We start from the raw sequence: 17,050 nt of genomic DNA, 5'->3' as shown, positions 1-17,050 counted from the left end.
AATGGGAATAATCATTTATATGGCTGTGCATTCATGTCTACTGTTAATAAAACAATTTAGGTATTAATGTCAACGTTTTCTTATGAATAATAAAATGCAGCAGCTAGAGTTCTTACTAGAACCAGGAAGTATGACCATATTTAACCCGGTTCTGTCAACACTGCACTGGCTCCCTATCAAACACCATATAGATTTTAACATCTTAAATTATATTAATCTGTTTCTCTCTTATTCCGAGGTCACCGTAGCCACCAGATCCAGTCTGTATCCAAGTCAGAGCAGGGCCGGCCCGAGGCATAAGCGAACTAAGCAGGGGCCCCCCAATCATGTTTTTTTTTTTTTTACAATTAAATAACTTAAACAAGTGATATAAATGAATGAATGAATGAATACGAATGAATAATTCGAGAGGAGAAAATTCTGATTTGCCGACAACTGCTGCTCGCGTGCATTGACAAATTGCACGTCACTGTAATAAATGATAAGCCATGTCACAAAAAAGGATGTATCCCTCTGGTGCCGAAAAGAGAAAGAAGAAAAGGACAGAGAAGGAGAAAAAAGAGCAAGATAAAGATATGTTTGCATGATTATTTACAGTAAGTTTTGTGCAGCAGCAGCACAAATTGTGCTCACGTCACTTGAGGTAGCAGCTAGTCATTGTTACGATATAGGCCAGCCAATAGAGGGCACCAAGGAGCTATCATAGGATGGGGAGGGGAGAGTGCAGGAATGCTGGGAGAAGGTTGCATGAGATGAGCAAGGAAAAGGAAGCGGAATAAAAGCTAGTGTTTGACCCATCGCAAGTCTCATTTATGAAACATGAAACATGGTGTCAGAAGTCAGAACCAACAAAAGACCGCTCAAGCCGAACAAGCAAGTAAATAGTAGATATACTGACGGACAACGTATTTGTTAATTAAGTTACTCGTTCAATCAAGTCAGATCAGCAGGTAGCAGCCATGGCATACAGCATCCCGGTTCCAGAACCCATGGACATGAAAGGTGATACATACAGCAACTGGGCATTTTTCCATGCACAATGGGACAATTATGAGATTGCCACGGGCCTGGATAAAAAAGACAAAAAAATTCGAGTTGCTACGCTACTGACAGTGATGGGAAAAGAGTGCCATCAACTTCAACGCCATCTACACATGCCGTCGGCAGACAGGGAGGATCCAACTAAAATACTAGATGCATTACAGTCACATTTTGAACCATGCAAGAACGTAATCTACGAAAGGTTTGTGTTTAATGACTGTAAACAAACTCAGTGTGAGACAGCAGAACAGTTCATTGCAAAGCTAAGGAAGTTAGCAGATACATGTGAATTTGGTGAATTAAGAGAAGAGCTGATCCGTGACCGGCTGGTCATAGGCACAAAGCAAACAAATAAACAAAAACGAGTGGAACGCGATAAAGACATCACCATCACTCCCGCTATAGACATGTGTCGCGCGAGTGAACAGGCGCAACTGCAAATACAGAAAATAAGCGGAGCGGAGCGAGATGACGTCATCAACTTCACTTCCCGAGAGAACTATTCTGAACGCATCAGGCAGGGGTACAAACAGACAAACGTATTTGAAGATCACAAAAAAAGGCAACATAACAACTCATGCCATTACTGTGGATCACTGCATGCAAAAGCTAAATGCCCCGCTTATGGTGTAATCTGTAAAACATGTGGCAAGCGAAATCATTTTGCACGCGTTTGCAAACAAAAACAACACAAACCACAGCTGAATTTAGTAGAGGAAGACATCCAGTCTGAAGAACAAGCAGATGCAATGTGGTACATCTCACATGTAAACTGCATGCAAGCCAACCAAAGTAAATGGTTTATAAATCTGAAGCTGACCCCACATAATGCAAAATCATTCAATCACAATTCCCATCAAATCAAAAATTATCAAAGCCATTCAGCAAATGGAACAAAAGGGGGTCATCGCTAAAGTTACAGAACCGACTCCGTGGATAAGCAACATGGTGGTTATAGAAAAGAATGACAAGCTGCGCATATGCATCGATCCTACCCCATTGAACAAAGCTTTGCTCAGATCACACTTCCAGATTCCTACAATTGAAGAAATCCTCCCAGAAATAACCAATGCAAAGATATTCACAGTTCTTGATGCTAAGGATGGCTATTGGCAAATAAAGCTGGATGAGGCCAGCAGCTACCTCACCACATTTTGGACACCTGAAGGAAGGTACAGGTGGCTACGGATGCCATTCGGAATAAAACTGGCAGCTGAAGAGTACCAAAGGAGACAGCATGAAGCATTGCAGGGCCTCAGAGGAGTCAGTGTGATTGCAGATGACATTCTTGTCTATGGGTGTGGCAACACTACAAAAGACGCAATAGCAGATCATGACAGGAACATCTCAGCCTTACTACAGAGAGCTAGGGAAGTCAACTTGAAGCTGAACAGAAAGAAACTTCGGCTGAAGCTCCCTAGTGTGACGTACATGGGTCACCTCCTCACAAATGAAGGCTTACGCCCGGACCCGCAGAAAATAACCGCAATCCAGAACATGCAAACACCGACCGATGTAAAATCCCTCCAAAGGCTTTTGGGGTTTGTAAACTACTTGTCAAAGTTCCTGCCCCGTTTGTCTGACATATGTGAACCTCTCAGACGACTGACAGACAAGGATGTTGAATGGACATGGCTACAAAAGAATGATGCCACTCTGGAGAAGATCAAAGATTTAGTCACTCATTACCCTGTACTGAAATACTATGACATCAAAGAGGAGGTCACACTGCAATGTGATGCCAGCGAGAAAGGCTTAGGGGCAGCCCTCCTGCAGAATGGACAACCTGTAGCATTTGCGTCCAGGACACTGACCCCAACAGAACAACAATATGCTCAGATTGAGAAAGAATGCCTTGCCATTGTCTTCGCGTGTGATAAATTTGACCAGTACCTGCATGGAAGAGAGTACATCACTGTACATAGTGATCACAGGCCACTTGAAGCGATCTTCAAAAAACCCTTGCTGACAGCACCCAAGCGGTTACAGAGAATGTTATTAAGGCTACAGAGATACCAGATACACCTGCAGTACAAACCAGGCAAGGATTTGCACGTCGCCGACTTCCTCTCTAGAGCGCCTCAGACGGGCATGACACACTCACAAATGCAGACACCAGCCTCAGTATACGCAATGGGTCTTACCTCAAATGACTTTGAACAAGTCAGCCATTCCAGCGGTATCAATATCTCCACAAAGACACTGGAAACCATCAAAACACACACTGCCAAAGACAGGCTATTCCAAATGCTACATGCTTGCATTAAAACCGGGTGGCCCAACCACAAATCTGCTGTCAACAGCTTATTGCGACCATTCTGGACTTTCAAGGAGGAACTAGCCAGTGACAGTGGCCTGATATTCAAAGGACAGAGGATTCTCATTCCTGAAGCTCTGCGGCCTGCTTTTTTAGAAAAAATCCACACTGGACACTCTGGAATTGAGGCTAGCCTGAGAAAGGCTCGTGAGGCAGTTTTCTGGCCTGGCATCACAGATGAAGTCAAAAACTTTGTCAGCAGTTGTGCCACTTGCAACACTATCCATGTGAAACAGCAGAAAGAAACATTGATTTCACATAAAATACCTCACCTTCCATGGTCTAAAATGGGAATGGATCTATTTAATGCAAACGACTCCATGTTCCTAATTATGGTGGATTACTATTCTGACTACTGGGAGATAGACAGAATGCCAGATTACACCTCATCCACAGTTATTGAGTGCTGCAAAAGACAGTTCAGCAGACATGGCATTCCCCTTGAGGTTTTCACAGACAACGGACCGCCATTCAGTGGCATGGACTTTCAGGAATTCGCAGAGGAATGGGACTTTAACCATGTCACATCATCACCGTATCACAGCCAAAGCAATGGTAAAGCAGAGTCAGCTGTAAAAATAGCAAAAACACTGATAAAAAAAGTCCACTGCGTAAGGGGGAGACCTGTGGAAAGCAGTTCTGGCATGGAGAAACACCCCAACAGAAGGCCTTGATAGCTCTCCAATTCAAAGGCTCATGTCAAGGAGAACACGCACCACACTGCCTACTGGAGAGGCCCTATTACATCCTAAAGTGGTGCAAGCAAGAAAAATAGCCAAGCGAGCAGCAGTGAAGCAACGCTATGACACTACAGCACGTGACATGCCAAGCATAATTCAAGGGCAGACAGTGCGGGTCCTTCTTCACCCCAATAACCCAACCAGTACATGGGCGCTTGGCATCTGCATCGATCAGCTCAGTGACCATTCCTACATACTGCTATTCAAATGCAAGAAAAACCATCACAGAACAAAAGACATTCGTCCAGTGCATGAACAGCTCAAAGTCACCTTACCAGCAGACCACCCCACCGTAAATGATGACTACTGGAGGACAGGAGAGTTTTCAGAGAGCACCGCACAGCAAATATCAAACAAAGAAGCTACCGTACCACCCACAGTCCCAGTTCTAAGACACAAGAACCAGGTCCAACATCAAAATGCCTGCTAGATACTCTACAGACTATGTTATGTAAAAAAAAAAAAAAAAAAAAAGCTTCTCAATAAGCTATTCACAGAATAACAGATAGTTTTGTTCAACATGTTAATCTGTATAATGGGTTTTCTGTTTAACTTAGGTTATGTTGTGTTGTTCAATTTCAAGAGCTTTCCTTTGTTATGTGAAGGGAGATGTTACGATATAGGTCAGCCAATAGAGGGCACCAAGGAGCTACCATAGGATGGGGAGGGGTGTGCAGGAATGTGAGAATGAGAGAAGGTTGCATGAGATGAGGTATTATTTCAGGTTTACACCAGTCTTTTCAATCCGATGGAAATCTAATCCTCTGGTTGTGTTTGGATTCATCATGACTCATGATCTTATATAAGCCATCACCAGAGCTAACGTTAAATCCCCGCCATCAAGAGTGAAATGTCTCGCACATTTATCTAGGTGTATTTCATGTATTGATTATAGATATCAGTTTAAGTTGGAGAAAACATGGGAACTTAACCTTCTAAGTGAAAGGGATGCCATATTTCTTTCTTTCTTTATTTATTTATTTATTATTTATTTATTAATATGGTGGCGAGTGATGTAGCAGTGCTATCCTCATATTTATAGGCTGCAGTAGATCACCATGTTAAGTTTTCACCATACTGCAATTATGCCTCATTTGCCAATAGAATATGAATTGTTAGGTGTGGTCACTGGTGTGGAATTGCTTGTTGTGTAAGTAATGATGGCAAAACAAACTCATTCTGCTCGATCAACTATGCACTTATGCAATGCTTTTTTTTTTTTCAGGAACACTGTTGAAGTACTTTGGAGCACAACCAACTCTACCCACCCCTGATGTTTCATCAAGTGTCAGTGCCTCCACAGCTGATGATACAGCAGGTGAGGTTTTTCTTGATGGCAAATGGTTACATAGCCTGTTAATATGACATGACACATTTAACATAGCTTTTTATTTATTTATTTATTTGTTTGTTTGTTTGTTTTATCATTGCAGGTTCATCCACTGCAGAGTTACAAGCACCTGAAAGTGAGGAGCAGTTACAAGCACTTACATTCACTGATACATCGGTTTCAACCTCAGCCGGCATGACAGGTCAGTTAATCTAACAGTTTTTTGTTTTGTTTTAGCTTTACTGTACAATATCCTGTGTTATGTTATAATTCTATTTTTTTAATCTAATGTCCCTACAGGTCCTTCTACATCTGCACCCACTACTATAGATTTATAACTATATATATATAACTATAGATTTCCCATCCACTCCCTCAACAAGCTCCAGCTATCAAGATAGATCAACAGCTCCTCCGGTTGACCCAGTTGAATGGTCAGAATTCCTGTCAGACTCAGAAAGGACTGATCTGGTAAGAAGAGGGCCAGTGCCAGTAAGTGACACCTTCACCTTCCCCAAGAAATCAGATGGACGAAGCTTTCACTACCACTATACATACAGACAATTAGTCAGTGGGGAAAAAATCAAGCGAAGCTGGTTAATTTATTCAAAAAAAAAAAAAAAGATGCGGTTTACTGCTTCTGTTGCAAATTATTCTCGAGGAAGTCCACAAAACTGTCAACAGAGGGACAGCGTGATTGGGTAAATGTAGGTGCTTTGCTGAAACAGCATGAGAATAGTCCAGATCATTGCAATGATATGGTGAAGTGGAAAGGCTTTGCCCTCCATCTTTCTAAGCAGAAGACTATTGATGCAACAGAAATGGCCCTTTTGGAGGCAGAAAAAAATAGTTGGAGAGATGTTCTCATCCGTTTGATTAGCATCATTCAGTCTTTGGCAGAGAGGAATCTTGCACTCAGGGGGTCTGTCGATACTTTGCATCAGGCCAACAATGGGAACTTCCTTAAAGAGGTGGAACTGATAGCAAAATTTGACCCAGTGTTAAAAGACCACATCAGACGAATTGATAGTGGAATACAGCACAACACGTACCTAGGTAAAACTATCCAGAATGAGCTGATAGAGTGTGTCAGTGACAAAATAATTGAGGTAATGGTGGCAGAAATCAAGGACTGCAAATATTATTCAATTATTTTAGACTGTACACCTGATGTTAGTCACCATGAACAAATGTCCTGTTGTGGTGCGCACAGTCACTCTGGGCAGAACACCAGAAATAGCACTTTTTAGGATTTCTGATAGCTCCAGAATCCACTGGCCTGGGTTTGTCCAGTCTAATTCTTAACAGGCTTGAAGAATTGAACATCCCTTTTCAGGATTGTCGGGGGCAGTCCTGTGACAATGGGGCTAATATGCAGGGAAAAAATAAAGGTGTGCAGACTCGCCTATTGGTTAAAAATCCAAGAGCTTTTTATGTGCCTGGCAGTTTTCATACCCTAAATCTGACAGTGTCAGATGCGGCTAAAGCATCAACGGATGCTTCTTGTTTTTTTGGAAATGTGGAGAAGTTGTACAATTTGTTCGCTGGGTCCACTCAAAGGTGGGCCATCTTAGGGAAGTTTGTTGACCTCACCCTCAAGTCCTGGAGTGAGACGCGCTGGGAAAGCCGGATAAAAAGCATTGAAGATTTGCGCTACCAGTCAGAGAAGGTGAGGGAAGCCCTGCTAGAAGTTAGAAATAAAGTGACTGACCCTGTAGTGGCTGTTGAAGCCAACACCCTTGCGGAAGAAATAGGTTCATTTAGATTTCAGATTTGTTGTGTTGTCTGGTGTGACATTTTGTCTAAAATTAACATCACTAGCAAGCTTCTACAGTCAACCAACATGCAGCTTGATGTAGCTGTTAACCTTGTACAAAAGAACAAAGGCGAACTCATCAGTTACCGAAAAACAGGCTTCTGTGATGCACAGACATCTGCAAAAGAAATTTGTGAGCAGATGAACACAGAAGCAGTGCTGAAAGAAAAGCGATTGCGTTCTACAAAAAGGCACTTTGCCTATGAGGCTGCAGATGAGCCGATAGTTGGATGCTATGAAGAGGCTAGAAGTGTCCTTTTTAAATGCTGAAGTGGACTGTAGCATTCAGTCGTTGGAGGATAGATTTAAGTCTCTAAGTGAGGTTAAAGAAAACTTTGGAGTGCTGCTCAATTTTAGGGAGCTAGATCGAAAGGTCCGGAGGGAACAATGTGAGCTTCTTGGGGAAAAAAACTCTCTTGTGGAGAGGAGGCTGATATTGATGGTAACGCACTGGCTGTAGAGATTGAGTCTCTTCCTGAACTTACCCAAACTATGATGACCGCCCTTGAGCTTCTCACATACCTCTCACAAAATGAGATGTGTGAGCTTTACCCAAATCTTTGGGTAGCTCTCAGGATAGCCTGCACTCTGCCTGTGACAGTTGCCTCAGCAGAGAGGAGCTTTTCCAAGCTCAAATTGATTAAAACATACTTGAGATCATCAATGGCCCAGGAAAGACTAAGTGGACTTGCCGTTATTAGTATTAATAACAAAGTTGGCCAAGCAATACCATACAATGATGTCATCAGTGACTTTGCCTCCAGAAAAGCTAGGAAGAAATGATTTTGTGGTCATTGTTGTACAGTTGTACAGTTGTCCTTGTTGAACCCTTGCTATTCTTATGTTTGCTTTCATTATTTATTTATCTATTTTTTGTAACATTCTATTTTTTGATTATATTAATGTTTGTCTGTTTTGGTTTTATTTAAAAGATTGCACATTTAATGCACATTTGCATTTGCAAATTATTTATTTGTTTTGTGACAGTTTGTATTCAGAAGTTTAAGAGTATTTTATTTAAGTATCGTTTTTTTTTATTATTTATTTTGTATTAATACATAACCTCACTGTATTCATTTATTATGTAACATTATAGCGTGACATTTGTGTCAATAATCTTCAAGCACAGGTGACTTCACATGGTGGGAGGGGGGCCCCCAAATCAAATTCTGCTTAGGGCCCCCAAGAGGCTCGGGCCGGCACTGTGTCGGAGGGTCACTGCAGTCACCCGGATCCAGTATGTATCCATCCCAGATGGTGGATCAGCACCTAGAAAGGACCTCTACAGCCCTGAAAGACACCGGAGACCAGGACTAGAGCCCCAGAGACAGATCCCCTGTAAAGACCTTGTCTCAGACGACCACCGGGACAAGACCACAGGAAACAGATGATTCTTCTGCACAACCTGACTCTGCTGCAGCCTGAAATTGAACTGCTGGTTTCGTCTGGTCAGAGGAGAACTGGTTCCCCGACTGAGCCTGGTTTCTCCCAAGGTTTTTTCTCCATTCTGTCACTGATGGAGTTTTGGTTTAGAGCTGAAACAACTAATCAATTAAAATCAATTATTAAAATAGTTGTCAACTAATTTAGTCATCGATTAGTTGCTAAATAACATTTATTTGCCGTAAGCGGCTCATTTCGGGCATATTTGTGCATATTTTAAATCTGCGGTGACCAAAGTGTGGCAGTAATGAGCCACCGGAGGTTTTACTCAGCCAGTACAGCAGGAGAAGTAGCGAATAGCCAATAGCTGGCCTCGTTTTATGTCACGTGCTTCACGCACAGCGTCTCTGCAGCATTCAGCGTGATGGGTGAGGCAGGCGGGCGGCAGTGGGGTAAGCTCGAGAAAGAAAAAGAAAAAAATCGGAAGATAAAACTAATCGTACAAAGTCATCCAAAGTGTGGGAAAACTTTACTTTGAGCCTTCAAAAAAGAAGAGTAACCTGTAAACTGCGGCAGGAAACATAGCCTCTAAAAAGAGAGCAAGCCTAAGTCCTGAACATTTGGACATGATGTTGACCTTTTTGCACTGCAATGCAAAGTTTTTTCTCAAATAATGAGTGAATAGTGTTCTGCCTCATTTCCAGGGGGGCAGGGTTTCATATTTTATTGAAGCATCCCTGAGCGCCGCCATTGGCTAGCGGACCCCCCCCCCCGCTATTAGCATTCCATTGACTCCCATTCATTTTGGCGTCACTTTGACAGCGAATAACTTTACATCTGAGGTGTTTAAAGACTCCATTTATCCATTCATTATTTCTAAAGAAACACGAAAATGTATAAAAGGCCCCATTACCTTGTATCTTACGTTATGGCCCCGTAGAAGCAGTTTTTGTAAAAATAGGCTAACGATTGCATCATAACCCGCGACTCTCTGCCGCACAGTACAGAAATTACTGTATGGACAGGAGGAGAAGCTCGCAGGCAATCTTTTACTGTCTATGAGGCTATCGGGGGGACGTGGAGGCATGAAGTCAAGGGAGAAGCCCAGAGAGAGTCCATTAAAGCAACACGACAAAATTATTCAACAACGTCTGCAAGATTCAGTGGGTGATTCAGATTTCTCTTGGCACAGCGATTAGAAGACTTACAATTCTCAGACAGGTTGCTCACGTGACATTTACGTCATCAAGCTGAGTTTCAGTCTGCGCAGTACGCTCGACCCCCAGGAAGTGCGTGCTTCTAATTGACTTCACTTGTCTCCATTGAATCCAACAGGGTCGCTGTGTCCATTTCTTTTACTGTCTATGCTCATTTCCCACAGGTAGTCGAACTTCTGTCAATTCAGGCATAAGCTGTTTTGTTTAACATTTTATCGCTTTATTACATTTTTGAATTTTGCACTGTTATAAGGACCACTACATTTAAATCCGATGAAAATCACAGTCAGTGTGCAAAGACTTATTTGTGCAGATTCTGCAGTACAATGTTGTTTGCAAATGTTTAGTCGTAAAAGCTGATAACATTGCTTTTTAACAGTTAACATTTAAAGCTTTACAAACATGTTATGTGATCAGTTTGTCGTTTACCAGTTCATAATTAAGACTTGCAGCCTAATTATGACTGAATGAGAGAGGTAAATGTTTAAATGTATTTGAAATGCACTTTTTTCTAAGCATTCACTGCTCTTTTTCACGCAGCTGGTTTTTTGTGTGTGTCCAGTTTTTTTTTCTGGACAACCTTCTGATGGATTTTACTTTAAATTTTACTTTAAAATGTGAGTTCCATTCAGGTTTCATGCCATTGGCACTTTATTCGAAGGATTGTTTACAATTTCACAGCATAAGCTATAAAGCTGTTTCCCAGGTATAAGCTGTGTGTTTACAGGAAAAAAACAATAAAATGCAATTTACTGCAATTTTATTCTGTTTTATTCTTATTCTTCGTGAAAATATGTTCTGAAAGATTCCTTAATAAGCTTTGTTCGGGATGTTAAACTACTTTAGGAGCCCTAAGGACTGCCATGGTGAAAACATTATTTGAAATCTCCTTGTGAAATTTGCTAGAGTATGTATGGGTCAGTGTTTTGATTGCAGAAGAGTTCGACAAAGGATAACCAACACATAATAAAACACAACTCCAGGTATGTTTTTGATGAGGATATGACAATGCAAAATGGTTAAAATCTCTATGTTGAATGATAAAGACCCTTTGTTAATCATTTACTTGGGGAAAAAAAATGGGCAAAACTAAAATATAAGTACATAAACCGATTCATCGATTAATCGTAAAAAATAATCGACCGATTAATCGATTAGCAAAATAATCGTTAGTTGCAGCCCTATTTTGGTTCCTCGCCGCTGTCGCCTCTGGCTTGTTCAGTTGGGGACACTTCATTTACAGTGATATCGTTGACTTGATTGCAGATTATTGCACAGATACTATTTAAACTGAACTGAGCTGCATGATGACATCACTGAATTCAATGATGAACTGCCTTTAACTGAAAAATGAGTGTTTACTATTGTCCTTCTGCATTATTGACAGTATTTTCCTATTTAATACAGTTCAGTTGCTTTGACACAATCTGTATTATTAAAAGCACTGTATAAATAAAGGAGACTTGACTGTGTTGAAAGATGAAAACGAGGAGAGATGCACACTCATCCAGGGTTTTGCAGTGATTGTAGTGACTGGAGGAGTAATAACTCATCAGTTCTGATCTGAGAGTCTTGTAAATACCTCAGGATTGTTGTTAGTGATTCTGATTGATATTTCCATCTGCTTGCTTACTGGATGTATTTTATACTGTTTACATTATATAGACTTTTACAACATACTGTGTCAAGACTGTTACAAATTTAACAACTACGTTATTATATGTATATATATATATATATATATATATATATATATATATATATATATATAATTGTTTCTTGAAATACTACAAATGTAAAAAATATAACAGCAAAATATGATTTTAAATAAAGGTAATTGATGAGACCTCTCTCTTTTTGATCATTTAGGCAGGTGTGTGTATAAAGCCTTTATAATAAATATACAACATACACCTTGTAACACAAACATTCAGCTGGAAATTAACGTGTGTGTGTGTGTTTGTGTACCTATATTTATTTCACACAAACGTTAATGTACACGCATGCATTCATACACAAACATTCAGCTGGAAATTAACGTTTACCCAAATATATTTTTTCTTTGTTTATATTTGAAAAACCTTTTCAATTAAATAATATACAATACTGACCTTTATAGGTATTTAACTAAGTATCAAAAATAATAAATGTATATAATTATTTATTTGTCTCGCTGCCGCTGGCAGCCTCCTCCGATTTCCGGTTTTAGTGGCAGCCACTTCCTGCTGACAGCTGCTGATTTAACGCCGAACCCCCTCTCCTAGAAAGCGGGCGCGGTTTTTCAATCTTTTTAGAAAATACACTAAAAATATATATTTTGCCATAAGTAAAAGTTATTACATTTAAAAAATAAAAGCTTAATGTAGGCTTTATTTTAGCTACAAACAGATTCTGTGTTTAGATAAAGAGCTTGTGTGGAGGAACATGTTTTAGAGATGTTCAGCTAAATATATCCTCAACATTCATAGAGTGTCTCAAAATGTATTTGCTGTGAGATAAAAAAGTTCGTCAAGACAAACTGTAACTAGATAAAAAAGTTCGTCAAGACAAACTTTAAGTTGGCTTGAGAAACTTAGAAAGTTTAAAATGTTTGAAAAGTTTGAAAAGTTTAGAAAGTTTGAAAAGTTTAAGAAGTTTAAGAAGTTTAATAAAGCAAGTGATTAACATATTACTAGCATTACTAGCAAGTGACTAGCATGCCATTAGCATGACTAACAAAGTGACTAGCATGTTTCTAGCATGATAAGCTAGTTACTAGCATGTTGCTAGCATGATTAACAAGTTACTAGCATGTTTCTAGCATGATTAGCATGATTAGCAAGCTACTAGCATGTCACTAGCATGTTTCAAGCATAATTAACATGTGACTAGCATGTCGCTAGCATGTTTCTAGCATGATTAGCAAGTGACTAGCATGTCACTAGCATTTTACTAGCATGATTAGCAAGTCGCTAGCATGTTTCTAGCATGATTAGCAAGTGACTAGCATGTCACTAGCATGATTAGCAAGTTACTACCATGTCGTTAGCATGTTTCTAGCATGATTAGCAAGTGACTAGCATGTCGCTAGCATGTTTTTAGCATGATTAGCAAGTGACTAGCATGTCATTAGCATGATTAGCAAAGTTACTAGCATGTTTCTAGCATGATAAGCTAGTTACTAGCATGTTGCTAGCATAATTAGCAAGTTACTAGCATGTCGCTAGCATGTTTCTAGCATGATTAGCAAGTGACTAGCATGTCACTAGCATGTTTTTTAGCATGATTAGCGAGTGACTAGCATGTCGCTAGCATGTTTCTAGCATGATTAGCAAGTGACTAGCATGTCGCTAGCATGTTTCTAGCATGATTAGCAAGTGACTATCATGTCACTAGCATGTTTTTAGCATGATTAGCAAGTTACTAGCATGTCGCTAGCATGTTTCTAGCATGATTAACAAGTGACTAGCATGTCACTAGCATGTTTTTAGCATGATTAGCGAGTGACTAGCATGTCATTAGCATGTTTCTAGCATGATTAGCAAGTTACTAGCATGTCACTAGCATGATTAGCAAGTTACTAGCATGTCGCTAGCATGATTAAGATAGATAAATACAAATATTTAGATGATAGAAAGATAGATAGATAGATAGAAATAGTCAGATGATAGATAGATAGATAGATAGATAGATAGATAGATAGAAATAGTCAGATGATAGATAGATAGATAGATAGATAGATAGATAGATAGATTAGAAATATTAGATGAGTTTGAATGAGTTTAAATGGATTAGAAATAGTACATAGAAGGGAGGCTTAATGGAGTCTAAAGGGCTTCAGTTTGTTTAGATTTGAATTTTGACAGTTGGAGCTTGGCTCATCTGAACATTCCGTCAATGAAAGTCTATGGGATTTTTATGATTTTTAATCTTAATTTTTATGAAAACCTTAAGTCCAATCAGTTAGAAAAGATATAGCACACCCGGCGAGATCAGTCTGAAGAGCTGAGCTGAGTTTGGAGTCTGTAGAGTTAAAGCTCTAGGAGGAGTTAGAGTCAGAAATTTTAGTCTCAGAAAAATAATAATAACTAGAAGGTAAAGTTAGTGAACTAACTTTGATGTTGGCTTGGCCTTGGGGCAAAAGAGCCACATTACTTGTGTGTCCAACTTTCTTGAGTAAAAATAAATAAAAAAAAAAAAAATTAAAAAAAAAAATTAAAAATAATAAATAAAAAACCTAGAGAAGTATTTTTCTGTGGACCCTTGCTGTTTTCTGTTCTAATAAAAAGCCTAGGCTATGACAACAGCTTATGAGTCCTTATGTGAGTACTATTATATTGACAATATGAAAATAAATAACTTATATAGTTTCCTTTCTTCACTTTATGTGTGATAACTTGAGAAATATGTTGTCAATATTATTAAAATAAGAAAAAAGTAATGGTACTAACAGGAGATAACAGTTTTGCATAAATACTATAATGGGCTTTATTAAAGTTTATGAAAATAGGATGCATGTATATGCATTTTATATTTATGCACATAAATGAAACATTTTCAAATCTTTGAACAGATATTGAAGTATTTGCTATCCTGTGGCGCCATCGTGTGGATAACATTAGCATTGTGGCCTTCATTTCTGAACAACATTATGAAAGGGGCCAATACTTTTTGAATGATTACAAATGTTTAATGATTAGTTCACTGATAATATACCCACATTAAAATCGAATTTACTGATTCTGTATCTTATTTCATGCTTAATCATGAGTTTATTTTTCAACTTACATTTTTAAGCAGTGATGAATGATAACTATGTGAGTTGATAAATAATTTTTTGCAATTATAATACATAAACTATATAATGATGACAAAATTACAACAGTTATTGTTTTCATAATATTTACTATTGACAAAACAAAATATAGACATACAAAAAAAGCAGCCAAGACGAATGATTTTCTGTTTTTTATAGATTAAAATTGAAAACAGAAAGCAGCTGGTAAATGCAGTAACTTTAATATTCAAATCCAGTATCATGATCCATTTCCGATTTATTTTTCTACAGTTTATGTTCACGTGGCTGTTTTCGCACAATTATTATGTATTTTGAAATAATCTTTTATGTGATTTGTCCCTTCTTGCACCGAAAAGTCAGAATCACCGTCCTCTGTAACTCAATAGATCGATGCAAGGTGTTATTCTGCCCTAAGACAAAAAATATCTCACAAGCACTCATTTTAATCTCTATAATATATTCTTCTAATTGTTTTGTACTGATTCGCTGGAGTGTTTTTATGTAAAAGGCTGTAGTTTCAGTATGTAGACCTTTTTCCCCTTCCAGTGTTTAGAAAACGGCCGCCTCAGCCTGTCAAAAAGTCTTTCATTTTCACACAGCTCAAAAACACCTGAATTCAGCTCTTGTTGTGTTCTAATCGATAGATTGCTTGCAATCGCTGTAATATATTATTTTTAAAAGCTCTTAAAAAACTATAAAAATGCTTTTATTGTGAGCACGAATGGACTGCACTCTCTCGGAGAGGTGATTTTTTTCTCGTTTTTTATACTGATCTCTGGCCAGACATCAATTATTAATGAGATCTGACCCGATAATAATGACATATGTTGTTTTAGCTTGTCAGTGTGAATGAAATGTGCATTTATTTGTCCGCTCTCTCGCCGAAAAGCCAGACATCACCGTGTAGAGCGCAGAGCAATCGATGTGATGATCAGCCCTTAGACAATGAAAATCTCACAAGCACTCATAAACACTCATTTTCATCCGTATATGTTCTTCTAACTGTTTTGTGTTGATTCGCTGAAGTGTTTTCATGTAAAAGGCTGTAGTTTCAGTATGTAACTTTAGACCTTTTCCCCATGCCAGCGTTGAAGTCTCGAGCCGTCAGAGAGGCTGCTGCAAATGTTTAAGTTTCACAATTTACCAGCTCACAAAAATCTGAATTTAGCCGTTGGTGTGTTCAAATGGGTGGATTGTGTGCAATCACTGTAATATTTTATTTTTAAAAGGTCTTAAACAGGAATAAATTCGTTTGTTGTGAGCTCGCTGTGCAACTGCACGAGAAGCCGTGCGGTCTCGCGCTGTGAAAATAGCTGACGGAAATCCTTCATTTTCAAACTTCAGCAGCCCCAAAACACCCGCTTTTAGCTCTTGGTATGTTCTAATGGGTGGATTGTGTGCAATCGCTGTAATATTTTATTTTTAAAAGGTCCTGAACAAGAATAAATTAGTTTGTTGTGAGCCCATTGTGAGACCAAACGCTGATGGGAGCAATGAATTCTCTCTCGTCTTTCTCTCTGTTCTGTGGCCAGATATCAATTATTAATAAGCCCTGACCCCTGTAATAATCAGATATGTTGGTTTAGCTTGTCAGTTTGAGGGAAACTGTATTATTTACTTGGTATTTTTAACGGGTTTAAAAGTGAAACGAAACCCGACTCCTCCCCTTAATCTCTAACGGGTATTGCAACGGGTATTGCAACTAGGGGCGCAATTTTTCTCAGATAATGTAAGTCTATGGGTAATGTATTTTTACATTTAAAAATTAATTAAAAAAAAACTTTAAGTCTGATCACTCTGAAAAGACATAGCAACCAGCACCGCTATATCCCGCAGGTGTCTGCCGAGTTTGGGGCTTGTGGCTTAAAAGCCCTAGGAGGAGATACGTTTGGAATTCTGTCTCAGAAGAATAATAATAATAAAAATAAAAATAAAAATAAGTTTAAATAGCATAACAGTATGTTGGCTTGTTGCCAAGCCAACATAATAATAATAAGTTTAAATAGTAGATCAGTAAGTTGGCTTTCTCAAGCCAACTTATCACTTAGCTCTAAAGACAAACTGTATGTCATTCCACTTCCAAACAATACTAAAAGAGACTAAAACTGATTCCTCGGGAACTACTTCTGCAGCTTTATACAGATATCAATGCCAGTTTATGTTGTTTTTCAGCTTTATTTATCCATAAAATGTATAATGATATGTGATAATAATGCAATGATATAATATTAATGCAGACTGAGTGAACTTCAGTGTTTACTTGACTGTACACTTTATAATGCATTCACTTTATCTATTTGTTTTATTACTTTCTGAAAACAATGTATGTCCAGAAGTGAATTCCAAGCATGAAGAAGTAAACTTAAAAATTACTCAAAAATGTGACTTAAAATATACTACAACTTCAGGTTATTAAATAATGTACTTTG

The 17,050-nt window shown here is 38.7% G+C and overlaps 1 long non-coding RNA gene and 1 pseudogene across 1 annotated transcript; both read left to right on the top strand.

Annotated features, from left to right (window-relative positions):
* LOC109092172 overlaps positions 1-17,050 on the top strand; it is a 1,055,107-nt pseudogene that overhangs the window by 616,672 nt on the left and 421,385 nt on the right.
* Positions 5,081-5,911, top strand: LOC122144441. Its single transcript, XR_006159706.1, has 3 exons — positions 5,081-5,416; positions 5,532-5,630; positions 5,729-5,911. It is a non-coding gene; the product is annotated as an uncharacterized LOC122144441 (long non-coding RNA).

The sequence above is a fragment of the Cyprinus carpio genome, unplaced genomic scaffold, assembly GCF_018340385.1.
Source record: "Cyprinus carpio isolate SPL01 unplaced genomic scaffold, ASM1834038v1 S000006675, whole genome shotgun sequence".
Taxonomy (NCBI): domain Eukaryota; kingdom Metazoa; phylum Chordata; class Actinopteri; order Cypriniformes; family Cyprinidae; genus Cyprinus; species Cyprinus carpio.
This window is presented reverse-complemented; position numbering and strand designations above follow the sequence as displayed.